Raw genomic sequence first — 17,225 nt, forward strand, 5'->3', positions numbered from 1 at the left:
AAGAATTCACCCCTGAATTACCGCCCCATCTCCTTAACAAGCATCGCATATAATGTTTTATGACATATATTATATTCAGGTATTGCTCACTTCCTGGATTCCAATTCATTTTTACTAATGCACAGCATGGTTTTCGTAAGCGGTTGTCTTGCGAAACACAGTATCATTCACACACAAACTTCATGCCACCCTCAATCGCAGCTCATTAGCCGACTGCAGCTTTCTCGACTTCGCAAAGTCGTTTACAAAAGTACTCCATGAACTACTACTCCTCAAGCTAAGTAAACTTAACCTCGATATAAATGTTTTTTTTCCTGGCTTGAATATTTTCTTTGTAACCGCTCTCAGTTCGTAGCTACTAACAATACATCTTCCAAATTAAGTCCCGTCAAATCTGGCGTACCCCAGGGTTCGGTTTTAGGGCCTGTATTGAAAGCTTTCGGAGACTAGAATGAATTTTAACAATGTTGTGGAAAACCACTAGAAAAGAAAAAAAAATCTAGAGGGCGCTTTGGATCACTAACCTGCGATAAAGCGAGGCGCATCAAGCCCTCTAATACGGCACCTCAATCTCCCTCTCTTGTTTCACTCCCACATTCCTCCCTTCCTGTACGGCGTGATGCATGCGTCCGCGGAGAATAGTGAGAGATACTGCGCCGTTTCTATCCTGTAAATTGATTTAAAATGCCGCTGATGCCTGCTGTACTAAAGCCTCCCAGGCATTTGTGTCTGCTTCTGTTTGTTGAGTGGTGCGGCGTTCGAGGAAGTGCCAAATGAAAGCCGCCGGACGGACGCCTGGATCGAACGCCCGCCGGCGTCAGCTTCGTCTATGCATGGATGGATGGATAACAACTCTTACTGTCCACTTTAAATGGAGGCCCCTTATTTCCCACCCCCGGCACGCAGGCCTAGGTGATAGAGGCCGGAGCCTTCACGACTCAAGTCTAACAGAGAGATTTTGTCTCTTATTTAGGGTGGACGTTTGTTTTACGGTGCAGCTCGTGGTCGGACTGCAGCGAATCGCCTGGTGACGTCATGGTCAGTCGTGACGGTACATGGCGCGCCCCTTGTCGAACACAACCAGCATTCTATTGAAGGCACCAATGTTCACCGGTGTTCGATCATTCGTTCACAGGAAATTGAAGGCGCAGTATTGTCACTTGCAGAGTCGCGCTAACCTCACGGTAGACGAGGGGAATTATGATGAACATTTCATGATCCGGGGCGTGGCACATCGAGGAACCCTAGTGGCGCAGTTACTAAAGCGCTCAGCTGGGAATGCAGGAATGGAGGATCGATTCTCGGTAAAGGAATAATAATAATAATAAAGGAAAGGTTTATTTATTTACTTTTACCTATCTTCCCCGAAAGTGTGGCACCCTCTGTCGACAACCTCTGCCGATAGCTCGTGCTGAAAAAGATGAGGCATTAAAAGTTTTCGCCTTAATACTTCAGGCCAGAAAGAACTGGTGGAAGTTCAGGAAAATACATCGCTCTGAATCATTCTTGCGAAGACGGATTTGAAAAAAAAAAAGAAACGAAGAAAAAGAGGGAAACCCGCCACAAGGGATTCAAGCTTAGAGATTTGCTTCAGAATGGCAGACATTGTGCTGCGTTTTTGTTTGGCTTAGTTCATGTCAATTTCCTTATTTTCCTGTGCGCGAGAGTTTGTGCCAGTGTCGTCGCGTTGCGGTCAGGCGGCAGCATGTAATGGCACTCTCTGGGACCTCTGGCTGGAATCACAGTCCAGAGTCGTTCGCGTCGTTTGGGCGGCGTTCTCACTGATCGTTTCCGGCTTTTCACAGTTCGAAGCATATTTTGTTTATGCTTTTATCCTTTGTTATGCTCGTCAGTGTTATCCACCTCGCCCCTGTTGTTCGACAGAATGAGCCCCCGTCAATGCTGGCTTGTCTCGACGCTCGGAACGCTTGTTTTTGTATCTCAGTGAACACAAAAGAGAATAGAAAACCGTCAAACAGACAGAGAAGCTCTTGTTTCCCCATGAGGCTTTCCAAGCACCAGCTAGCTGGCAGCGTCGCCAAAGTTTGTTTTTTTGCTCATAGTATAGTTGGGTTTGTTCAGCTGGCTATCCTTTCATTTAACAACAAAAGGATACCAAGAAGAAAAAATTCGACATTTACTTCGGTTACCAGCAAACACTGACAGAAATCGAAGATATGCAAGCTGCTTCTCTTTGAGGACATGCCCGTTGAGACCCAATTGCTATAAAAAAGACGAGAGTGTAGCATGTGAGACGCATTTCGGCGAAATACTTCTTGAATTTTTACTGGAATTGTTTTGTTTTTTTAAGAAGACCTATTAATAATTTTTGGATTTGTGAAGCGAATAAGGTATGTTTACAAAGTGCAGTTAAAGGTATTTAAACTCCACTTCCCAAATTCAAGCACTGAAATTTTGTGATGTGCTGTATAAAAAGCCGTTGTCCAAAATTAACAACTCTGAGCAGTCCGGATTTGGCATAGCGATCAAAACGACACTATGTAAATTCATTTAAGAGGCTCCTGTTTTGCAGAAATTGTTACCTAAACGTAATATTTGTTGAATATAGCTTTAAATTACACTACCAGCGAACCAGCTTTCTTCTATTAGTAATAATTTATGAATGGCTCCATTATAAAACCAAGAATATCGGACTGCCTAAATAGTTATCATTGAAGGCGTTCAAGTAACGAAAATGTAAAGAGTCTCGCAGTGGTCGGCACTCCTTTTTCAGAACAATGGCCGCTGCCAGTCGATCATCTTGCGCTGGTTGTCGGGATTGTTGCTGAACATTGCTACTTCCCACTTCTCGAACAAAATGCGTGTCGTCACAGAAGCACACATAGTGGAAGGTGGGGTTATCTCAGTTTGTTGGCTTTAACTTTCAAAATTGACTCACTTGGGGTTCTTTAATGTCCGCTGACAATGCACAGTACAGGGGTGACTTGCTTTTCACCTCCAACGAAAAAGCGGCCAGAATTCGATCCCGCGTCATAGGTAACAGTATTCAAACACCCTAACCCCTGCACCACCGCGGTGGGGAACAAAGTATGGAAGAGGTTTAGGCTGCTAACACACCAGCAGCATGCATTAGGATAAAAGGAGACGGACATTATTCGCGCAGTTCGAAAATGTGTTAAACTTTAAAGAAAAGGTTGATACCAAATGTATATCATGCAGGTCAAATCGTTTCCATCCGCATGTGCTCGTCTTTCGTATTTCACTTTGAAGTATTTGTCTTTAGTTGGCGTAGCGTGAAGCCATTTTAAGCGCCTTTTTCACAGTAAGATATGGTTACGGGGCATCAAGCCAGAGATGAAACAGCACAACTGATAGAGATCAGATGGGCTTTCAATAACAGTAGCGGGCCTAGAACGAGCCCATGACTATCCGTTATTCGTCTTTTTTGTCCTTAAAAATACCTTGCAATATTCGGCTTTAAAGGTCAAGCGACGCAGTGAAGGCTACTTTATGTGGAAGTAGGGTTTTAATTGCGCACCGCTGCCCCGTTCTGATTCAGTTAAGTACTATAGCTGGACATATTGTGCCATTTAAACTTTCCTAGAGGACTCGTGCACGTAATCAGGCACATTTGCTATGCCACCGTCGCTTTTAAGAAATTGTGTGAGGTTTTGCGCAATAGCGCTCTTACCTTACTCGTTCTGTCCCAGTTGCAGCTGCTGATCATATGAAGAGGAATGCAATCTTTCACTCAGATACTCGCAAATAACATTATTGGCAGCACGATAGTGCGCAAGGCATCTCGAGAAACCGAAAGGGATTTCCACTTATGCCTGACTCGCAGCACCTAAGAAAAACTCTGTTGACTTTCATCAGACCTCACGCTATGCGTTCCTCACATACTTTCCGAAGCGCCCCTGGCATGACTCTGAAAACGAGCATCGTATACGCAGTGTGCTTAGCGGTTTGCAGAGAGAGCCTAAGCGAAGCGGCCGCTTTATTGAGGCGCCCCGAGGCGGAGGCGTAGCGCTGCGCACTGGCGGAGCTGGGCACTTTACGAGCGTCACCCTAGCTCTCCGCACGATATTGGCCGCTTTCTGCCTGTTAACGACCCGCCGGCTGTCACTTCAGCTGGGGAGCAAAGCAAAATACCGAAGTATACTGCCGAAAATGACAAAAAGAAGGCGTAGTTGAGTTAGTGTTTGAAACGGGAAAGAACGGAAACGGTGGTGCGACGGTTTTTCCGCTTTAACGGGTATTGACGCCAAAACGAGCTTGAAGCTTATTAGACGCTTCGGCGCACTCTGCGAAGGCCGACCGAAGAGCGCCTCGTCTCACGAGTAAACTAAGTTTTGCGGAGCCACTCGGCGAAGCATCCTTGTTTCCTCGGTTATGTTGTTTGCAGCTTTTGAACAAACACAGTGCAGGATACGCCCGTGTCAACACCCTTCTTCGCTGCATTTTACGGAGCCTCGAGCGAGTCAGCTTCAGTAGGATGGCACCGCGAAATCAGCTGCTGTAGCAGAGTGCTTGATAATGATGGAAAATCTGTAAGAAGACATGGATAACTGATGTGCTTCCGATGATATACCCATAGCTGGTGTTTGTTCATTATACTTGAAATTGTGAAAGCGAAAGTCAGAAAATGCTACGAGAAAAGTTTTCAGCCATTGTGAAATTTAAAATGACCATAAAATACTCCTTCCGACCCTCTCCAAACCTTTCAATCGCTCCTCATCTTCCGCCAGCTCGTTACATTAAAATCCACTTTATGTTTCCATCGACCAAATAAGTAACATTAACCGACTTCTTTTTTTTTTTTTGTCAAAACGTTACTCTGTGCAATTGAATTGATCACTCAGTATTCTATATACAAAACGTCGTGGACACTTTTTTCACCCAGAACCTGAGCCACATCCTTCCGTGAATGCTTACTTTTCTTTTTCTCTCTGCAGACTCAAGAAATGTAGCATACTCCAACGCATTATCAACCTCAAATTGAAAGTATACCGATACATTTTAGACACCCTTCTATGTTGCAATCATACCCCCCTCACCATCCTCACCCTTTTTCCCCGGAGCAGGCAGCGACTAATTCCTATGGCAGGGAAAAGTCGCTTCAGTCGGCGCTTGCGTATGTTTGCATTCAAGTGACAGGCGTGGGATGCGAGCATGTATCTCGTAGGACATGACGCGGCAGTGGGTTGGTTTTCAATGTAGGTTATTCTTTTTCTCACGTCATCTTGCGTATGACTTTCAGTATTGGTAAGTCGCTCCTCTTTGACTTACCATACTCATCAAGGAGAAATGGGAAATGTATGATGGAAAAATCACGACGAGCGACTGGCGCTCAGGCAGCAGGCCGCTTCGTCTCAAGCAGTGCTAGTGTTAAAATATTGGCAGCGATCAATACGCTATCGTATCCAAACGTATATTTTTCATAGTGTGTCCTCTCATTTGTTCGTATTATGCAAACATGTTGCGCACACGGTACTACATTGTGCCTTTGGATCGAAATAGATTGCACTGAACACCACTTCTTGTCGCGTTTTATCTCCGAAAAATATTTTTCATACAAAGGTCATCCAAAAGCATCATGCTAAAATTGATTTATCTAGCCAAATGTGAGACGGCGCACTATCCATTCAACGATTTGGGCTGATGGGGCTGGCATATTCGTCTAAGTTGCAGGTTATTATATTCCAGCGCTTTTCCGTCAACGCAAAGGGAAAAGGTTTCAGTGCACTTGACACTTTTATCCCCGTATAAACATACCATGCAAATGCGGAGCTAGAGTTTCTTTCTTGAGAAAACAACTTACAATGATCGAGGGCAGAACTTTGTTTCACAGCCGTGCTCGTCCGTGCTCGTTTCTCAGCCGTTCTCTATCTCTATTCTGAATATATATAAACATGAGAACATTGCTGGGCAATTGACGGATACGATGCTTATAATGGGAGCCTATCTGGTGGTCAATGGGGCCAGATCACTGTTGTTCGGTTGGTCGGCACAGAACAAGTGATAGGCGAGTTGTTCTCCTTTAAAAACATTTAATACCGATATTGTGAAGGAAAGACAAAAAGCAGTTGCTTACTAAGCAATACACTACAAGAAAGTCACATTTAAAAAAGTATTACTAAATTTAGAAATTATTGCTAACTTCATCAAGAAGCTTTTCAGTCTATTGGGAACAATTTTTAGCTTCTCCATTTTCTCCATGCCCCGCCGGGGTGGTACAGTGGTAAGACGCCCGACTACTATGCCGGAGTACCCGGGTTCGAACCCGACCTCGGCGGCTGTGTTTCGATGGAGGCGAAACGAAGAGGCGTACGTGTGCTGTGCGATGTAAAAACGCAGGTTAAAGATCCCCAGGTGGTCGAAATTTTCCGTACCCCTCCACTACGGCTCTTCTTTCTTTCTTTCTTTCCACTTTAACTCCCATCTTCCTCCCATCCCTTACGGCACGGTTCAGGTGTCCACAGAAACAAATGTGACAGATACAGCGCCTTTCCATTCCTGTGAACCAGTTATTATATATTATTTTCTTCATCTAGCCCGAGTAGTGTTAGAGACTAAATAGGAGGTATCCAACTAGCTCGAAGACCTGAAGAGAGGATGTTATTTATACCGAACATATATATCTAATTTGTCGACGAATTATGCACCAAACTTTAAGCTTCGCCTTAACGAGAAGACGCGATTCGTGCGTCCGCTTGCTTCTTGTGTACTTGTTTTGCTACGACGGACTTCGCCGTAATGATTAAGTGCTTTTTAGTTTAATTCCTTTTGATTTTTTCTTTGATATTTCTGCTTGGTTTGATTGCTTAATTCTCTGCCTTTTTGTATTTTAATTTTTTATTTTCTGAAATAGAACAAACCAATTATGGCTTCAATGTTAACCACAAATCAAATATCACACTTCCAGTCCATTACCATATAGTAACCGTTCAACTGCACACAGCGATTTTAGCTGACGCATTCTGACCAGGTCTGACCACTGCTAACAACACCCCAGTCGAAACAGAGGTATGGCAATGGGTACCTGAGCGAACGAACTCTATACGCTTTGCGTAAAACGAGGGGTTAGACTCAAACTGGAAGCCGTCTGACATCTAAATATGTTTCTTCGCGCAGCTCACCGCCGCGTACCCTCACTATACGGCCTAATATCGCTGCATACGGCAGATATGTTTGCATCGGAGTTTGTACCCACGCTTTACGTATTATGATAAAGTAGACCTTTCGGGAACAGTATGACGGGAATTATGAAGTGTAAGCATTACGGGGATAAGAGGCAATGAGGACAACTACATAAATTATTGTTCTTAAAGCCAAAGTTTACCCTGTGGCTCTTTTTGGCTCTGACGTTTCTCCAGCAGTAAAAAGAGCATTACTGGTTTAGAAAATTGAGTTTTAAAATATTCCTGCTATTTGATCCTAAGGTGTGACGTTCACAGCCAGGACAAGCAGTCACCATTTTTTAAGTGATCGAGAGGGCAGACGAAAACTTCATTGCGAGTAAAGAGACTGCCATCAAAAGAACGATGCACACCTCCTTAGTGTTTGAGTAGAGATGTAACTAGCATTGGTAGTTGTACCAAACCCTGCTCATATTGTAAACACGTTGCACGCCGCCTGATCCAGGTCGTCGTTAAGCAAGCGTCCCAGTCCTTTTCTTCAAGAGAGGTCACTACTTTACTGCAGCAGTAACGCTCCGCGGCGATTCTAACTTTCCAGCTAGCTCACTTAAGATTCGCCGTGCATCGTGGGCCTATCACTGCGCCGGGTTGACATCCTTTGAGAAACGTAATCAGGCTTCCTGATTTGCATAACTTGTGTAGCGGGATCCTTACGGCCTGCCCGAGTACCAAAAGGTCTTGAAAAGGGAGCACAGGCCTCTACAGAGGGGAGTTATAATTTTGCACTGAGTGAATGAGATGCAAATCACGCTACCAGGTTTCTTTTTCAAAAACTCTATACCTAAACCTGTGATATACAGAGCAAGGCATGTACTCACGTTGTATTTAAAGTGTGCGAAAAATCTGAGACGAGGGTAAATGCCAGAGACGTAAAAAAAAGCAGCAGTGTAGCCAGCCACCTTACAGACGATTTCGTAGTTACTATGGAAGCATTTAAACTGTTAACCACTTATAACCACTGCACCGCGGTGCCGTCAGGGTCAGGGCACTCGATTTCTGCACCGTAGGACGCGGGATGAATTCCCGGCAGCGGTGACCGCTTTTCGATGGAGGCCAAAATCAAGGCGCCCGTGTGCTGTGAAATGTAAGCGCACAAAGAACCCCAGGTGGTCGAAATTTCCGCAGCCGTCCTCTACGGCATCTCTTTTATCCGGAATAAAAAATAATACGGCACGACGACGAGCACAAACAGACACACCAACTACATGACTTGCACCCTTTGGGTGCCCTCTTTGTTCTTCTCCGGCGCGCCGTATTATTTTATTATTAAAAATGTACCGACTAGCCGAAACAAGAGTTCTACTAGATCAAAAAACCAATGAGCGGTGACTTTCCGCAACTGATAGAACATGTGTTATGTGATTGAACGAGTCTCAGGTGAAGACTGGAAAACTGGCGCATGTTCTGCGGCTCAGCATGCGTTTGACATTTTGATCGCGCACTTACTACTCATGCGTGGCGAGCAGCCAGGCACAGATTACGAACATCTTGAGAGACTCTTAGACACCGCGTTTGAGTGGGCACCACAGCGTCCTTGTTTTCATTACTAGCCTTTCGACTGTTGGCGTAAAGCCTGGTGACGGCAACGGCGCTCTTTGACCCGAAAGTAAAATTAGCATAGTTGTAACTAGGCTTAAATATATTAAAACTACGAAGGCAATAATTGGCACGGTATTGTTTGGCTGGTTTCCATGTGTTTGGCAGAGAGCTTTTCGAACTGCTAAATGTCGTTGGTTATTTTTTACTAATGTAGAGTTGCAGGTAAATATATCGAAAGTTCGAGTCCTTCTCGCTTGTCGCTTACTAGCCTACATTTTCGCTACCAGTTGGGCGCTAAATAATGAGCGAAATTGTATTTCAGTTCAGTTCAGTCGTTGAGTCTTGTCCGACTCTTCGTGATCCTATAGGCCATGTCACGCCACGCTTTCCGGTCTCTCACTATCTTCCTAACATCACATAACTTCATCTGCAGCGCCTCGAGGATGCCATCTAACCATCGCGTTCGCTGCCTACCCCTTCTCCGGCGACCCTCAACCTTTCCCAACATCAAATCTTTCTCCAGCGACTCCTCTCTTCTCATCAGATGACCAAAGTATCTGAGTTTTAACTTTAGAATTTGACCCTCCAATGAGCAGTCAGGGTTTATGGTCGACAATATCTACTGATTTGATTTTCTGGTAGTCCAAGGAACTCTCAAGAGTCTCCGCCAGCACCACAATTCAAACGCGTCAATTCTTCGGCGGTCAGCCTTCTTCACAGTCCAACTCTCGAATTCATACATCACAACTGGAAAGACCATAGCACGAGTAATACGGATCTTGGTTGGCAGACTAATGTCTCTGCTCTTTACTAGGCGGTCAAGGCTAACCATTGCTCTCTTTCCCAGAAGCAGGCATCTCCTAATTTCATGGCTGCAGTCTCCTTCCGGGGTAATCTTGGAGCCCAAGAAGAGAAAATCTGTCACAGCTTCCACTTCTTGTCGCTTGATGCTCCACGACATAATAGGGCAAGACGCCATGATCTTTGTCTTTTTAATGTTCACTTTAAGCCCAAACTTCTCACTCTCTTCTTGTACGCGCATCAGAAGTCTCTTGAGTTCCACTTCACTTTCTGCCATTAAAGTGGTATCACCCGCATACCTAAGGTTGTTGATACGTTTCCCAGCAATCTTCACTCCAGCTGAAGACTCGTCCAGACTGGCTTTCCTCATGATGCACTCTGCATATAGGTTAAATAGGCAGGGTGACAGTATGCAGCCTTGCCTCACTCCTTTCTCAATCGGAAACCAATCAGTAAGACCATGCCCAGTTCTGACTGTGGCCTCTTGCCCTTCATAAATGTTCCCGAGGAGACAGATGAGGTGAACTGTATTTAGACCACAATTAACATTACCGAAAGAACTGTTGCACCCCAATGGCAACGAGAAGTCACGTAGATTTTTTTTCTTCTTTTTTTTTTACGTTGGTGTCAATGATGGTTTCCCGCGTAGGGCAAGGCAATGCCCCATCGACCAAACGAGGTACATTTGCCATCGCGTAAAATGAACTGCCTATGACAAGGCGTGTTGTGTAAGTGATTTAGTTTTCATTTTCTTCACAGTCTGCTCTTTGAGAGTGGTTCTCTGCAAATGAAATATCTAATCATCATGCCTTTCTTTTTGCACATTCCTGTTCTAACCACACGCGCTGAATTTTCGAATGACAGCGGTGAGACGAATGCGCCGGTGTGCGTCAGTGCACGGCAACCGCTACTGGAATTTTTTCGTTTGAACTACGTATTCAAAGCTTAATGTACATCTCAAGCAACATGGCAGAGGTAACGATGATGTTACGAAGTTTGCCTTATAGACTGCAATATTGTAAGGGGTGAAACTTGGCTGTCAAGTTGACTAGCTGAAAACATTGTTCCGATTGAGGCTACATTTGGCACTCTTGCAAAACATGGGAACCAGTACACAACAGTCCCCATTCTCCTGCTTTGGCCGTATATAACAAGGCTATGTCTGCAGTTGCCACCAGATTTTACCGTATGTTTAACACCCCTAGATACTACCAGCAACTCAACTCAACCCATGCCTACTTCTGTGTTTCAAAATATTAATGGCCTGCTCAGCCATTTTGATAGTAATACGACTATTACAATCAATTTACCTTACGTAGCTGATAATCACCGAAGAAAAACTAAAATATTAGCATGATCGCAAACAAATTTTACCAACCACGCTGACATTAAAACAATTCGAATATCAGCGCTCGAATGTCATATCTCTGCCACTCAGCAATGTGAATGATTAATTGAGTAGCCTCCGCAGGACTTTGGAGATGTTTTCTTCTAACGAATATGCATAATATACACTTCCGCGCGATTATAGGTTTGGTTTGCGGGATTTAGCGTCCCAAAGCGACTTAGGCTATGAGAGACGCCGTAGTGGAGGACTTCGGAAATTTCGACCACCTGGGGTTCTTTAACGCGCGCTGACATCTCACAGCACACGGACGCCTTGCTTTTCGCCTCCATCGAAAAGCAGCTGCCGAGACGGGGATTCAATCCCGCATCCTTGGGAACACTAGTCGAGCGCCGTAACCACTGCGCCACCCCGGAGATCAACATTAGGGAAAATCGCACACTACTTTTACAGATATTGCAGCTAGAATTAATAGGCAATGTGGCCTACAATGCAAGCAATATTGACCATTGGAAAGTGCAGAAATATCGCACAAACTACGCTCTCCAGATTATTAGGTTCCTTCCTAGAATACACGAAGAACATGTGAAAGCAAAAACAGTCATTGTAGAATTTTATTTTGGAAGCCTAAAGGAGTTGTTTTATAAACTCTCTTTCATGTTGATATTAGACTGCAAATATCATATAAAATAATACCCTATCGATACATTTCTCTAATTCTTTTGTCATGACAGTCTTTATGCATCGAATGTAATATTTCAGTTATTTCACGAGCTTTTCCACGTGTCAATCATAAAAATGACATGTTACTATTTTTGCTAACATTTTCATTTACTGTCATACACGTATCCCTTAGGTGCCGTTAATACCAAAGGGAGGAATATATCCAGATTGCATGAGCCCCTTAGCTGGAATAACGCCCGCTCCCCGAAACAAAAACCTCCCCACCGCTGTGGTGGGGGGGGCCTTACCCGGGGTTGCCGTAGGATGATGAGGGTTGTTGTTCGATGTCTGTACCCTCATAGGAGGGCTGCACCCAGTGCACCCTCCCCTCCATCTGACAAGGCAAGGGAGGTATATATGTCATGTCATGTTGTGAACAACAAATAAAATAAATGAATGAATGAATGAACGAATGAATGAATGAATGAACGAATGAACTTGAATACTGTTCATAGACCGCCGAAAAATCATACATCTTCTTTCTCTCCTGGCATATCTCATTCCCAATTTACTTACTCGCCTGCTCGCATGTCTTGATACTCTCCCTTTTGAAGCTTTCCCGTCGATTCCTGGGCGCCAAACCTGAGAAATGCACGCCGTCACTGATTCTGTTCGCAGTGATTTTCGTTAATGTTGTCCAGCTTTTTATTCGCCAAAGAAACTTTTCCTGGTACGGTAATAATGGAACGACAGACGGCGACATCTAGAGGGTCTGTAGTATACAGTTAATGCGATATCCGTTGGGAAGCACGCATGTCTCTCTAAGTGGATGGTGTCAGTTTCTCTTACTACCACAAGTATCGGGCGTCTGACAACACACCTAGAGCCGGCGATGTAGCAGATCCCAACTTGGGCATAATCGTTTTCCTACGCTTGGTGGGCAAGTAAAAGTGCACTAAAACCACAGCCATGATGTTACAAGGTTTTATACGTCAATACACCGTATCTTTATTTTTCATCCTATGGAAACAAATATGGTATCTGACTACGTAAGAATGAGGTTCGTGAGGAGCGTTAATTATTGAAGAAAGATGGTATGTCATGAGCGGAGGAGTGTAACCGTAGGATAGCTACCGCCAGCCATCCACATGGTGTTTCCCATAGTAGGAGAAGAGATACCGCAGGTAGGGAGTATATGAGGAAAGTGCACGACAACGACACTACTGAAGCCACCGCGGGTATTTGGTGTTTTTCTGTCTAATATGGATGGTTTGGAGTGAACGACGCAATACGGAACCTGAGAGAAACCAATAAGCTATAGATGCTGGGATGCGCTGCGTTTTTTTACATATAGTCCTCAAGTCTCAGCTATGTCCCGGAGCGTTAGGTTAATCTTCGCCTAACTTGAAGGTTAATATGCTTATCGTAGACCTTCCTCCAGGTGAATACGGTGAGCTTGCACTTGAATACTGTCAACTTCGCATTCTTGTAATAAAGTGCGAGCATATTTCTAGCAGGTGAAGGGCAGTACGTTATACGAAATGGCCTACAGAAAAAGTGGCGCGAATATAGATACTGATACTCCAAGGCGCTCAGCATGTACGAACGAGGGACACCCTTACAGAGCATGTCAAAGCATTTACGCATCGACCGTGGTTCGCCCTGCCAATGAACTTCAGAAAAGCTCGAGCCATTAAAGGATGAAAACCAGGCACGGAAAACTCTTTTGAAATAAACAGGGGGCGTCTCTTAAAACTTGTGCAGCAATTGAAACATCACAAAACGCCGCATTTCAAACCCTAGGGCTGGCGCTAGTCAGTGCAGCATGTCTTGAACCATTTGTCGTTTGTCACACTGGGCGTTTAATTAAGGATGATGTACCATTTTATGGTCAGCCGTGGTAAAAACAAAATAGGTATAATAATTGAACAATAGAAGCACTGTGAGTTCAGTAAAAAATATATTTTTACCCCAAATGGTATTAAACGCGGGGAGAATATAAGCTGTGGTGAAAACGAATAGGTCATTAACCAAATACAAGCAAGCACTACGCATACAAAGCAAACCAAAAGAGAAAATTTATGAATGAAAGGAGGATACTCATAAGAAACGAACAAAGGCTAAGCCCTAAAAATCATTTATTAAAGATCTGTTGTACTATTTCACAGGCCACAGTTATTTTGTTTGTGTCATGTTGCACCGCGCGATGTGGCATATCATTAGGTGAAGAAAATTCCTTTTTTTCCCCCGTAATTTCTTGAACATTCATTTTCCGGTCGCACACAGCATGGAAGAAATGTGAATGTCAGATCAAAGAAATTCTTCAGAATCGATTTAGCCATTACTTTCCGCTTCACGGTGAGGCAAAAGGGTAGCCGTGAACGATAAAAGAGTTTAAATAAGAAAGGGAACAGAGTTCAGAACGATGCTAAGAAAGTTTGCACAAGTGTCTCGCTGCAAGCGGTGGAGTCTCCTTAGAAGGCTGCCAGCAAGACCTCGTCTTCTAATAGAACACGGCCGAAAGAACACTTCTCGCGTCGTCAGGGCCACGCTCTCTGTCCATTGTCGCGGAAAATTTCCTACCAGAGGACGAGTCGAAAGGGCCACTACGGAGTGGAGAAGCGGTCAATAACTGCGCGCGACAAAGGGAACGCTGTGGAGAAGCAGAATAAAAAAGCACAAATCCGGAAAGACGCAAACGGAACGTGTCAGGTCTTAATATAAAGAAAGCTGGAGCCGACGGAAAGAGGCGAATGTAATAAAGGGCAGCGAACGGAATGGGCAGATGCCCGCCTTTCAGAAGCGTTCAAAAAGCGGAGTTACCAGCATAGGATACTGCTGAACAAAAAATAGACAGAGAGCATCGTTATAAGGACACTTTCAAAGCAAATAGCGCGAGAAGTTGAGGGCATGCGCTGTGGAGCGTTGAAGGTGGACACCATATGCCGGCAGTATCGTTTGGTAGATCAATGCAAATTTACCAATATCAGAGATCTATTCGGACCTTCTTCATGCAATATGATGCACTACAATTGGCTAAAACATATGCTTCTAGAGAAAAATAGTGGCTCTGAAGTTTTTCAACATGACTACAAATTCATTCACTAAGTAGAGCCACATATAAGATCAAGACTCCCTCCTAAGTTTCCTCGCGTCTGGAAATGCTATAACACCGAGTTCGTTTGAACCCTACATTTGCAAAAGGATTGCGATACCATTTCGGTAAGACGAGCAGTTCGCATCGTAACAACGTCTGCGCGAACGAAACAACAGAACACTGATTGCTTCGGTGGCCTGAATATACTGGAAAACGTGCTTGCTGTGAACATTGCATGGAGAAGCTCCCCCCAGTGCCTTTAACATTTTACAGTATTTTATGTCCCTTAGCCTGTCCTAGGCAACAGAGAATAAGCAAAGAACTTTCTGTTTCCATATTTAAAATACATTGAATTTCTTGAAAAGTTATAATTTGACGTTGCTTGTCACTCTTCCCCATTTTTTACGGAGTGAAATTTGCAAATTCATTTGTAGGACTATGCATCTCATCACTTCATTGTTTAACATTACTTGATGATGCACCTTAGTACGTATTCAATGGTCACATTCTAGTTCCCGCTACATTTTTTATTTTCAACACAACTCTCATTCCGCTTTTATCTCCCCAATTCCATTTCCTACGGAGAGGTAGCATGTCAGAGAATCATAAACTCCGGCTAAATTCCCTGCCCTTCATAAAGAGTTCTCTCTCTCTCTCCTACATTGAGTGGAAATTATAACCGTCATCCTCATCGTCATCCGAGCTATGCCCAGTGCAGGCCGAAGGCCTCTCCCATGTTACTCCAAATAGCCCGGTGTTGTTCTAGCTTTATCCCCTTGACCTTTGCGAACTTCTTAGCAGCATTCGACAATCTACGCCCATGCTACGCAATCCTTTCCTCTCTGGATTGAGAAACCTTTGTTTTCCCTAAGACAACTCTCTCCAGCACCACTCCCCAAGACCAGCGCCAGCTGCTATAGATGGCTTGCAGGATAGAGGCGGCAAATTATGCCCTAGACAGAGGGCTCCCTCAGGAAGAAAAACACAGTATATGCATTCCTTCTACTCTTATTTGCTACCCTTAGCGCCATCGGTTATCCTCTCTTTGCACTAGCGCCAATATGTCCGCGCTGAAATAGACACTTCGGCGCCGGAGGAACCTCTTAGCACAGCCAGTGTCGGCAGTTGTCGCCCCAGGCATCAATCTTGATAAGCGTTCGCAAAAAACACGCAAACACACGAGGGTACATGGAGATCGAACATGACGGAACAAGACGATCGGAGCGTTGCGCGATGGTCTGGGCCGCGTTGAAATGACTCAAATTGTTCCGTCGGTCGGACATATGAACTGGAATCCGAGGCCGCTGCGTTAGCGATTGCACAGGATAGTGGGAAACAAGTAACAACTCTTGGAGTGATTAAAGCAGTTCTCGTAATTTCATCTCAGCATTCATCACGTGCGCATTGCCGCCCCACAGTTATCCTATACCCCTAACCGATAGGGTTCTCTCATTCTAAAACTCGGTATTATATTTTTCATGAGTACTAGTGTTATATAAAATGAAAAAAAAATCTAAAGTGATGTAATTTGCTGCCATGAATGTACCACGGCTGTTTAAGTTCAAAATAAAAGCTTTAGGTTAGTCTGTTCTCAAAATGTTAATTAGCAATCGAAGACGTGAATGCATATTTCAGCTTTAAGTCTAGAACTCCTCACGAAGTGTTTGAACCAGCAAACAGCTTGGCCGATAATTGTTAAATATAACATTTTTACATAACCCAAACGGATGCTTGGCACATAAATGCTTGGCTTCCAATTTGAAGCGAATGCTTCATTGGGCTAGCTGCCGCGCGCTCCGACCTTCAGCCGCCTTCCCAGCGGCGCGCGGCCTGCTAACCGTCGCTTCTTCCCACGTGTGGCGCACGAAGTGGGTGGCGCGCCATGCTTTTTGTTTTGCTGCTTTGCTCCTTCTTTTACTTCGGACGCCTGCTTCTTCTTCGCACAGCTGGATAAATTCATTCGTACAGGTACATATCGCCGGCATCTGAGGAGCTCCGCGCGTGACGTCATCAGTTAGCTGTGGGCCTCAGCGGGGTATTTAGCCGTGGAGCAGCCGCTCACTTGTGAAGGCGTGTATATACGCTGAGAAGTGCGGCATTTATGTAGCATTAGGCCATGGAGGAGGGGAAAAAACGTTTAATGCGAGAGCTCACTAAGCTCGAACTTAAAGCAAATCTACTCATTCTGCCTACATTGCCAGTCATGAAGAAGCAGCTCATTGGAAAAATGAAGCTAGGAGAGCTAAGCGAGCGATGGAAACTGCCGAAAAGCGAGAAGAAAGACTTGCGAAGCGACGACGCAAGGCGGTGAAAAAGGTGCTACAAAAACAACAAGGAAATGATTCATTTTCCACGACGACTACTGGTTTCGCTTTGTACAACTTTCTTAATTGAGTTATTCCACTGCCATTTTTTTATATTTTCATTGCATACACATACTCTTGTATAATTTGAAACAGATCCTGCTGAAACCACTTGCTTTCGAAAAATAAAATACGGCGCTTTCAACCTACTGGCTGTCCTTCGGAACCGACGCCCTTTCACCCATGCAGTGTATGCCTATTCACAATGATTCATCACAGGGACGAGTGGGACTAGCGGGGGCCAAAATTAGACTCAG

The sequence above is a fragment of the Amblyomma maculatum genome, chromosome 1, assembly GCF_055883805.1.
Source record: "Amblyomma maculatum isolate TAMU_Amacu chromosome 1, ASM5588380v1, whole genome shotgun sequence".
NCBI lineage: Eukaryota > Metazoa > Arthropoda > Arachnida > Ixodida > Ixodidae > Amblyomma > Amblyomma maculatum.